We start from the raw sequence: 11,753 nt of genomic DNA, 5'->3' as shown, positions 1-11,753 counted from the left end.
AACAAGGAGACGTTCTTTCTCCCACGACATTGTTCTCCCGACGGCGCTCTACAGCTGGAACCTGCTCACATCAGAAAATACGAGTAACACACGTTACAAGTCGAACTTGGCATGGCCAACGTAAACGCCGAAGCCATTGTTTTCTCTTCAACGTCATTCCTCTGAATGGTCGATAGTTCCTGATACCATGCTCTCGAGGTCGGCGACGTCGGGTGTGACGACTGATGACACGTCCACGTCAATTGCTGCAGATGATGTTTCAGCGTTTCTCAGTAGTGGTTGTTCAGCAGTTAGCCTTGCCATCTTCTCGGGTAATTTACTGTTTATTGCCGTTGGACCGTTTTCATAACCTTATGTGCACGGATACCTGTTTCACGTGCATTGCAAACTTGCTACACAGCGTTATTTTACACCTGCAGCATTGCCCAAACGTACCAACGGTTTTTTTATTTGTTCTGTCGAGCAATACTATCACCTATCTGACCTTTCATACTTCCACTTACACTGGTATACTTTATCCTGGTATACCTTCTTAAGATCGTCAGTATATTTTTACTGTCTCAACTGTCCGACTGACTAATCATTGACCTTGTGACGTAATACATTAATGCACACCTTGCAGTATAATTTGCAATGATTAGGTATCGTTTTGTAAGAGAAGAGAATACGTTTTTCGACCACGCGTATGTGTGTGTGTTGTGGTGGAAGTTACCCCATGTTATTACCCACGTGGTGAAGATACAGGTGGTGAGATACTAAATCCGCACATAACACGTCTGTCGTACAAGGTTGACCTCGTTTTATTCGTTCTGATTAGATAACCGTGACCTCTCTCACACCGGGACTACCTTTTTCATTCATAAAAAGGTCGCGAGTCGTCATTCACTTTTACAACTACAAGGCAGGGTTGAGGGAATCTCACGAAAGCGAGAGACATTTACACACACTTTATTAAACCAAAGAAGTTCGTCACATGCATAAATTCGCTTTGCATTCTATATTAGTTATGCATAGAGCTACTGCAGACATTATATAATCGAGCCATATTGATATGCAATGTCTACAGATGGATCAAAGGCCCCAATGAGCGTGACGCACCCGACCACCTTCGCGACTTTCAATTTGATTTAACGTAAAAGGTTAAGCGTGGTGAAATGAAGTCTGTTGAAACTATCTGGACAGATATCTAGACTTACGTTCGATGTTCCGGATGTGCCATCGGTGTCGCCATTTGCAGCGTATTTTGTGACATTGCTTCCGAAGGTGTTTGTTCATGAATGAACGACCAGATCACTAAAAGTGAACATTTCCGATACAAATCATTCGAAAACTCTGTAGAAGTGTTTTGTTAATGTGGCCCCAAACATCCCAAATGTGAACAGTAACATTCCTTATCTCCAGCCTAAAACGCTGTGAGTAGATCACGGTTGTCTTTCCTTATTCCGGTCGTGACCTTGCCCTTCGTTCGAAGCTGTCACTGACATGCAAGCAGACTTGAGTTTGTTGACTTTCACGTCTTCAGTATATAGTCCGGTAATTAAAGGTTTATTTTTCATGAAGGTTCAACAAAATTGACGGAAAAGGTTTTTTAACACATTTCACTGCCTTGATAGGTCTACTTTAAAAAAAAAAATAGTTTACCAAAATTTGACTTGGGGAAACACCCAAAATAGGTCAAATCCAAGATGGCCGCCATCAATACAAACGAAAATCGAAAAAGTAAAAAAAAAAGAATCAATCAAAATCTAAACATGGATGATGACTCTATTTATAATCAACTTCATAAGATTAAGACAGGGAAATATATATTTAACAATTTTAAAGTGAAATCCTACACAGAAATAAATTACGGCTGCCCGAAATGTGAAAAAAATGCAATTGTTCCATATCGGACTACAAAATACTTAACACGGCCTTATAAAGAGGGAATAACCCTGCAATACTACAGTTTACAAGTCAAACTTACTATCAATTTAAATGTCTAAAGTTCAAGACAGTCACACAGAGACGATTATTCAGTAATGTCAGAGAAGTCATGACTTGGTCCATTTGAAAATGTCATCCCTTTGCATTGTCCACATGCTGAGGTACATTGTAGACAAAAAAATTCTGCATGAGCATGAGCAAAGAGGGAATAACCCTGCAATACTACAGTTTACAAGTCAAACTTACAATCAATTTAAATGTCTAAAGTTCAAGACAGTCACACTCATATATTGGACATGAAGAGACGATTATTCAGTAATGTCAGAGAAGTCATGACTTGGTCCATTTGAAAATGTCATCCCTTTGCATTGACCACATGCTGAGGTACATTGTAGACAAAAAAATTCTGCATGAGCATGTGTTTTCATCACACTTTCCAGTGCAATTGTATCTGATTATTTTCAACAGAAATGAGTGACAGCTTGGTGCCTTGTGATTGGTTTCAATATAGTGCCCTTGTTGCTCTTGTGAAACGTCCAGCCCCATTCTGTCGCATACATATTGTTGCCTAGCCAGGTCTGCACTTGGAGTCAGACTCGTTGGCTGGGCAATCTGGCAGCATCTGATGTCGGTGGAAGGTGTCGAAGGGTTAGGTTATTTGAGCTTGATAGATACCTTCTCAGTGAATTTTGTCACACGTTCAGAATTCAAATCCAAGCCAGGCATACAGCCGCAGAGGATTGCAAGTGCCTGATTACCAGCCTGCTCGATTTCTGCATGGTTTCCACCTGTCACCATGAAAACCTTTGAATATTCCTGAGACCATCCCTATGCCATATGGCCTCAATGTTGTGTCGGTCCCTGACAATGCATGTACAAAGAGCAAAGAATGGCTGAGATTAGGATCAAGGATCATCTGTAGGATGAAGATGTCAGTGATCTTTGTACTTGTCTGAAGAAAGATGGCCTCCAGTTCTTCTCTGATGGGTCTCATCCTTGGTAAAAAAAACACCTCAATAACCATCAAACACGATAAGAGCATTGCAGAAGCGGTTCCTCAAGAAATGAGCCCGCACAGCTTGTGACACAAATTTGCCGGACAACATCTGATCTGTACTACTCTCTGAATATACTTGAGTGATGATCTCCTTTAACCCAGATCCAGCCATCAGATTCCCAACTGTACCCACAAAACTCATCTAAGTATGGAATCCCCCCAAGACCAGGGCTATTTGATGCAAGGGGCTCTCAGCTGGCCGTGATTCGAAGATCATGTATGCAATTCACCAAAGTTGCTGGTCGATTGTAATAACCGGTGTGATTCCATGTCTTCTGGCATACTCCAGCATTGATCTGACACAGGATTCGTCACATGGTGTCACGTTGATAATCAACAAGAATATCTCAGAGCTCTTCCTGGGGTATGGAATGTCAGAATGGAGCAACTGCATGCAACCGGAACACAGTGGTCAACACACACAGAAGTGGCGCACTCCACAAATTATCTAGTTTGCTATTCTTTTCATCACGACAGAAGTCACCAATTGGTGAATAGATAATGTTCGCCAGCACTGCCTTTGGATTTCTTTGTGAGAATGGTTTGACACTGTTGATTTTTTTAACATCATCCAAGTCCACCTTAACTCTTGGTACCCCCCGTCTCACCATCTCGCCCATAGCATGGATTGAGCCAGTCCCATCAAACCTTTTGCTGGCATGATCTATATAACCAGCCTGGTATTGCACGAATGTATCTGCAATGTCTCTGATCTAAATTTACGAGGAGCTGAAACCGAGTTGGCTTATCATATCCACTAAATTACGATGACCATATATGTGTTATAGTGTGATACTTTGTCAAACTTGTCGAGGAGGCAGAAATGATGGGGACATTTCGAATGCATTATTGCCTGACCCAATGACGCAGCTCAGCTCTTGATGATAGCTTGAAGGAAGATGCGTAATGCATGTGGGAGGTAATCAAGATTGGTGTCAATCAATGGCATCTGCTCATTGTCGAGATACACATCAACATTTTTCGACATGCTCTCTACCTGCGTATGAATGTATCCTCCTCCAACTTTAATCAAACTGTCCATGTCGGATTTGTCTACCTTTGCAACATTTTCATATGCCGTAAGAGATGCAATGTTAGGTTGTTGCCTGATTTGTTATGAATACCTTGTTCCCATAGTGATTCATGAATTCCCTTTTCAGCTGAGATGTAGTGTGTAGTTGATTATCACTCAGTGCACTCATTGACTTCATAATGTGATGCAAATTGTCCAAAGGAATCGTTTCATCATCATTCTCTTCCAAGTAATAAATGGCAATCTCAAATGCTGTCATCTAGGACATACACTTCGGTCGACCAAGTCTCCATTTCTTTGGTGGAGCCTCTCCATGTTCAATACATGCTGCAGGTATACTTGTCCCTCTCCGAAAATTCTTATCACAAGCATGGTGATGGATAGCTTCTTCAGCTGGTAGATTGTATATGGGCACAATACTTGACTGTACCATCTTGGTCCAATCATCTTGCCTGTTGACACAGTATGTTGCAGACATATGTTGAGTAACTGAAGAGCCATCGCAGGGCTGAAGTACACTTCTATATGGATGTTTGTATGCAACATCCTGGTCAATACAAGTACTACATAGAAAACAGTGAGTTTTAAAATTTAAGGCTTTAACATATGATCAAAAGGTTTCAGCTACTTTGATTGCCTTTGAATTTTTATGCATACTTCGACACTGTCTGTGTACCAACAGGCTACAGTTGTATATGATGTCTGGTGCATCGAATTTACAGCAGCATTTTGCTGTCAACTTCACATAATCCTGGGGTTTGTCCAGGTTAACTGGTTCCATACATAGCAAACAAGTCGCCATCTGTGATCTACATAGGACACCTTCAGTTGAGAATAGTCACCTGCGAATAGTAACAGTTGATAGAAATATGGTTGACATGTGTCCAGATACAAATGTTGCTTTTCCGATTATAGCAAATGATTTTTGTGCTAAATGTCTTGATTATAACTTCTGAATTAACTTTTAATAAAGTTTCTGAGAAGCTAATACCATTTGAGAAAAATAACTGCTTCCCGGAGTTTGGATTATCTCCCTTGATTTTCCTTTAAACAAATGTTGATGTTAATTTTAAGGCTCTGTTTCAAATTTTATATTTATATTTGTTCATATTTTCATCAGTTATTCCTCTCTAGAGCCAATCAACTATATATCATACAAGTTTTCATTTTAGCTATAAAAGAAAAATAGCTTATACATACCTTTATGTTCTTGAGGTCTATCTTTAAGACATTGTATGCTCGGCCGCCATTTTGAAGAAGGGAATACTTTGGGTTTTTTCAATTATATTTGTTTCTAACTTGATTATTTACGTGAAGACAATAAACTGCATGATTTTATATGCAAAACGTCAACATAATAATAAATCGGTTCATGTTCTGCAAGAATTACTGATATTAACAAATTTATTTACTTCTTCGTCATTTTGAAGCATTATTTTAAATTTCTATGTGAATTTTCCTTTCAAAATTGTTAAATATACATTCTTTTGCATTTATCCTGGCAAGCTAATATAGATAGACTCATCATAAATGGGTTTTTTGTTATTGGTTCCACGTTTATGACTATTATTACTTTTGTTGGCGGCCATCTTGGATTTGACCTATTTTCGGATGGTTCCCCATGTCCTATTTTGGTAAACTATTTTTTATTTTAATGTATAGGTGCCAAGGCACCAAAATCCAGCAATAAACCTTTTCCGTCAATTTTGTTGAACCTGGTCCTTTTAATTACTGGACTAATAGGGTGGTAAGTTAACATGAATGTACACTCGCGTGATAACCTCAACATATCATCTCAAACTGGCTTCCACAGGGGATATCGCTTTTGTGATAAAATTGCATCACAATGGTTTGAAGACCATTGTAACGTCATCGTTACTATGACGGCACAATCAAATGACAACAGTAATCTCTCAGTCACTGAAGCTGGTTGGCTTTTGACACTCCACACCCCGGTTACTACTGTTTACAAACTGAAGAAGATGGTATACGATTTGGGATGAAAACTAGAATCTCACCTTCGTGTCTTTAGGCATCAAATTTATCAACGCTCGTCGATAAATGTGAGATTCTCAAAACATTTCACATTTTGATTTTTTGGTCAACACAAGCCCTAACGCTTATTTCTTTTGTCATGAAAAAATGTCAAATCTCGTCAAAAAACGTCTTCACTCTAAATTTCGTCCCTTCAAGTGTGGAAAACACGGACAATGTACCATGCCCAAAACTCGCTTGTCGAGACAAAGACTATGATTTCATCAGCATCAAAAGATACCCTTGGTAACACCAAAAATCTTTTCTAAATAAGAGTGAGTGAGTGAGTGAGTATGGTTTTACGCCGCTTTTAGCAATATTCCAGCAACATCACTGCGGGGGACACCAGAAATGGGCTTCACACATTGTACCCATGTCGGGAATCGAACGCGGGTCTTCGGCGTGGCGAACGCTTTAACCACCAGGCTACCTGACCGCCCCTTTCTAAATAAGAGATACAAGTCATCAGTGTAGAAAATGATGTCAGAATGCGTACAAAAGCCTACCATTTGTATACACTTTAAATAAGGAGAAAAACCATTCTGTGTTTTGAGATTTTGGGTAATCTAACTGTAGATTAGATACCACTTATTTTAATTTGAGACCGAGCGCTTACGTGTGAGGTTTCAAATGTATAATTAAGAGGTATTAAAACAGACATCGGGTAATTTGAAACTGACATTCACAATGTTGCACACAACTCTGCCATCCTGTATGACTAACCCGTTATATCAAACCTTCCTCACATTCCCTTCAAGGCTATGTTACAGTCAAGCCTTATTCATTCTGCTTCTGCCAATATTCATTCCAAGCATACATATACATACAGTGAACACATTGCTGCCAACTGTCACCCTGGGGAATCACATGATCAGACACCCTCCTACACAGTTCCTGGTGGCCAACCTTCTGGTACCACAAGGGTACTTCTGGTACTTATGGTACATGCCATCGATTCGTCACATCTTACACAATCCATTCAACAAATTACATGTTTCTCATATGTTTCATGTTTGAAAGATCTACACAGTTAGAAAAAACGTGCGTCATAAATTGGTTAACGTTCAGTGAGAAAATATCCTAAAATGTTAAATTATCTTGGTTGTACAGCTCCCTGGATTGTCCGGCCCAAACTCGATTACTTACAGACAGCCGTCATAGAGCTGGAATATTGCTGAGTGCGTCGTTATACAACAAGCGTCCGCCCGGAGAGCGGAAGGTCCGGGGTTCGATCCCCGGCCGCGTCACACCAAAAGACGTTAAAAGATGGTACTTGTTGTTACCCTGTCTGGCGCTCGGCATTAAGGGGTTAAAGCAAGGACTGGTCGGCTCGGAGTCAGTATACTGTGTCTGAGTGGGGTATTCATGTTAAACTGCGGCATGGTATCTCAGTGAGCTCAAACTATAAATCGGCATCAGTCCGGACTAGTACAAGCAGCCACACACACACACACACACACACACACGTGAATGCACGTCGCTATATAAGTGCAATAATCTTGGACGCGACGTTAAACCCAATTTCACCTCACCTCACCGATATACAACAAACAAACCTATTAAGTGTGACAAAACAATACGTTTGTAACACCAACTTTCACGTCAGTGTGTCACACATCTCTACACCAAAGTGAGTTCTGATTTAAGCAAAACATTCCAAAGAAGACTTCTTTGTGGCAGTATCCATTCAAACAAATTTAATCAGTCCAAATCTTATTTCTACAGAGGGCAACAAATACAGGGCATCAATAGTGTTTATTCCGATAATAACACCGCCATGAATAATCGTTTCTTAAATTTTGTTTATAGCATACAGCATTGGTTGTCAATTTCAGACATATTCACCGAACATGGACTCAATTTCACTGAATATGCCACGCGCGTGTAACATCCTGTCCGGTTATTAAAGTTCCACTGGCCCAGAATACAACGTTCCGGAAAGTCGATATATTGTCAATCAAAATACCTTTACAGCTATCAGGAAGCTAATGTTATATTCATGGAATGATTGCCAGCCCGAGTAACGAACGAATCTATACGCAGCTGATGTTTAAAGGTTAGCAGCGGCTTGGCATTGACACACTCAACATTATAGCTCAACAACTGATGCAAATACGTGCGTGTTCTTATAGGAAAATATGTCGGACTATCGCTTAAGCGTAATGATTCAGCATGTTACGTTGGCTTGAGAGCAACTGTGTCAGTTTTGGAGAGCGATCAATGTTTTTCTTAAACGTTCCGTCTTTTCAAACAGACGCCGAGATGCTACATTGATATTCTTGTTTGTGGCTGAGCCAGTGTTTGTAAGAGTATGCAAACGCATAATTCTGTAAGATGAAAGAGTTTTGTTGCTTTTACGTCCGTGTATTTAATACTTGAGTATAAATACGTCGTGTTAACCTGGCATCGTAAATTAGGGGGTGATTTGTGGCAAAGTATATACTTTTGTACTGCGAAACCCCGTTTTTCCGGACAGTTTACCCCGTTTATCCGGACAGTATATCGCGTTTATCCGGACAGTATACCCCGTTTATCCGGACAGTATACCCCGTTTATCCGGACGGTATACCCTATATATTCGGACAGTATACCCCGTTTATCAGGACAGTATACCCTGTTTATCTAGGCAGTTTAGCCCGTTTATCAGGACAGTATACTAAGTTAGTATAGTACCTTTTCAAGTGAAATCGTCCTGACTGACACATGTCAGAATGAAATGAACGTGGGTATGCCATTTGGTGTCATTTGTACCATGTTAGGTTCACATTGTAGACATTCCCATCGCGCTCGGTTCATTATTTAGCTCTCACAAAATCGCGTTCAGAAGAACCAAGTTTACTAACAGATTCATCATTGTCATATGACAACATCTGTAAATATTACAATTCTTCCCTTACCAAACTACTAGATCAGCTTTCACCAGCGGTCAAGAAGCAGCTCCTAGCAGAATGCCAACTTCCTGGTACTGCGAAACGGTTGCGCATGCATAAACCCAACGTCGTATTGCTTTACGGCAGTGAGTGAGTGAGTTGGGTTTAACGCCGCTTTTAACAGTATTCCAGTTATATCGCGGCGTGTCAGCTTAATGTGGGAGGAAAGCCCGAAGTGATGCAGGTCTCAGACGTTTATCACTTCGGTGAAACCCACGAACACGGGTAAAGTGCTGAAAAACCTAGAAACATAATCGGGCCGGGATTCGAACCCACAATCATAGGTTTCTGGCGTTCCCAAGGGACGCAACTCTGCACAACGAATCGCGGCGCCTTAGACGACTGGGCCACCCGTACCCCCTGCTAAACAGCAATGGCGGAAGACAAAACTATAGGCTGATAGGCAGATCTACAAATCAGCACGTAATATTGTTACTCAACAGATAAGAACATCTAAAAGTGCCTAATGCCGACAGAGAATCAAGGACAGTGATGATCGCCGAGGCGATCTTTACAGGTTTAGACTGACAATATTCTACCCAAATCACTAAGCACCCGACAAATCGCCACTGATTTCAGCAATTATTTTGTCAGCAAAATACAGAAATTCCGACATAGTTTTGATGAACAATCTCCATCTGACAGTCACACTGACACTGTTCAGTTGTCCATGCGGCGAGTCTCCGAAGGATCTGAGCCCTGATCTGCACGATGGTTTAATCGGCAACACCATGGAGAAATGTTAACCATTTTCAGAGTCAGAGTTACGGAAACTGGTAATGGAGTCCAAATTAACATCGTGTCGACTTGATCCTATCCCAACAAAGATAGGCATCGATCACCTTGGTACTCTACTTCCTGTCATAACAAAGATTATCAATCTAAGTCTTTCATCTAGGGAAGTTCCACGATGGTTCGAGAAGGCTAATGTGAAACCTCTTATACAAAACATAGACTTAATCCAAATCTTATGGAAAATTACGACCCGTATGAAAATTACCCTCCATCTCTAATGTGCTTGAACAGGCAGCGAAAATTCGTCTCTATGAACCCATGGATGCAAACAACAAGATGGTTAAATTCTAATCTGCATACAACTCTGGTCACAGCGCAGAGACTGCACTACTGAGAGTACTCCATGAACTCCTGACATCAGCGGACTGGAACATAGGCTTCCTTGTCCTACTGGTACTGTCTGCTGCATTTGACACTGTAGACCAGGCCCGTGAAGATCCGGGGTAGAACAGGTCTTCAGCAACCCATGCTTGCCCTAAAAGGCGACTATGCTTGTCGTAAGAGGCGACTAACGGGATCGGTTGGTCAGGCTCGCTGACTTGGTTGATACATGTCACCGATCCCAATTGCGTGGATCGATGCTCATGATGTCAATCACTGGATTGTCTGGTCCATACTCGAGTATTTACAGGCCGCCGTCATATAGCTGGAATATTGCTGAGTGCGGCGTAAAACAACAAACAAACAAACAAACAAAAACTATAGACCACACTAAACTTATGGAGTGTTTACACCATCACATAGGACTAGAAGGAACTGCTCTCAAATGGTTCTCTTCATACTTGAATGGACGCAGTCAATCAGTCACTATCAATCAAACAATATCAGAAAGAATAGTCCTCAAGTGTGCTGTTCCCCAAGGATCAGTTCTCGGGCCAATTCTTTTCACTTTTATACATGAAAGGTATGAGTCAAATCATCTCCAAGTGTCTCACGAGTTACCACTGCTATGCCAATGACACACAACTGGTAATGAATTTCAAGCCATCTGAAGCTGCCACGGAGCTTCCAAAGATCGAAGATTGCACGAGAGCCACCAAGTCGTTGATGGCTGAAAATAGGCTGAAATTAAACAACAAGACGGAGTCAATGCTGGTTGGAACATATTCAGAGCTTAAACAGGTGGGAGTTAACGACATTCTGGTTGGGGACTCCAACATTGCCTCCTCTGATTCAGTGGAAGATCTTGTGGTTCATCTGGACTGCGGCCTTACAATGGAACAGCATGTAAGTCACATCTCCAAGACGTGTTTCTTTCATCTCCGGAACACAGAAGAATTCGACATCTGCTCACAAACGATGCGATTCCGGGGTAGAATAGGTCTTCAGCAACCCAAACCTGCCGTAAAAGGCGATTATGCTTGTCGTAAAAGGCGACTAACGGGATCGGGTGGTCAGGCTCGCTGACTTGGTTGATACATGTCATCGTATCCCAATTTCGTGGATCGATGCTCATGATGGCAATCACTGGATTGTCTGGTCCAGACTCAATTATTTACAGACCGCCGTCATATAGCTGGAATATTGCTGAGTGCGGCGTTAAACAACTAACAAACAAACAAACATAAACGATGCTGCACGTCTCATGGCCAGATGTTTAGTCCTGTCAAGGCTTGACTATTGTAATAGTCTGATGGGTAATATCACAGATAAACTGCTCAAGAGGCTTCAGAGCATACAAAATACAGCTGCACATATGGTTACGAGAACTTCAAAATGGACACCCATAACTCCTTCACTGATGTCGCTGCATTGGTTGCCTCTTAAAGCTGGAATAGATTTTAAACTCCTGACATTAGCCTTTAAAAGCTTCACTGATTGAGCGCCATGTATCTGATGGAACTTTTGTATAAAACACATGCTATCTAGATCTTTCTTTCCCTAGCCGCTCCCTTAACGTTCGGTTTATCATTTAGACGTTCCCATCACGTTCGGTTTATCATTTAGACGTTCCCATCACGTTCGGTTTATCATTTAG

This window comes from Haliotis cracherodii, unplaced genomic scaffold (assembly GCF_022045235.1).
Source record: "Haliotis cracherodii isolate W230 unplaced genomic scaffold, xgHalCrac1.p SCAF_1, whole genome shotgun sequence".
In the NCBI taxonomy this organism is placed as follows: Eukaryota; Metazoa; Mollusca; class Gastropoda; order Lepetellida; family Haliotidae; genus Haliotis; species Haliotis cracherodii.
Note: the sequence above shows the minus strand (reverse complement) of the source record.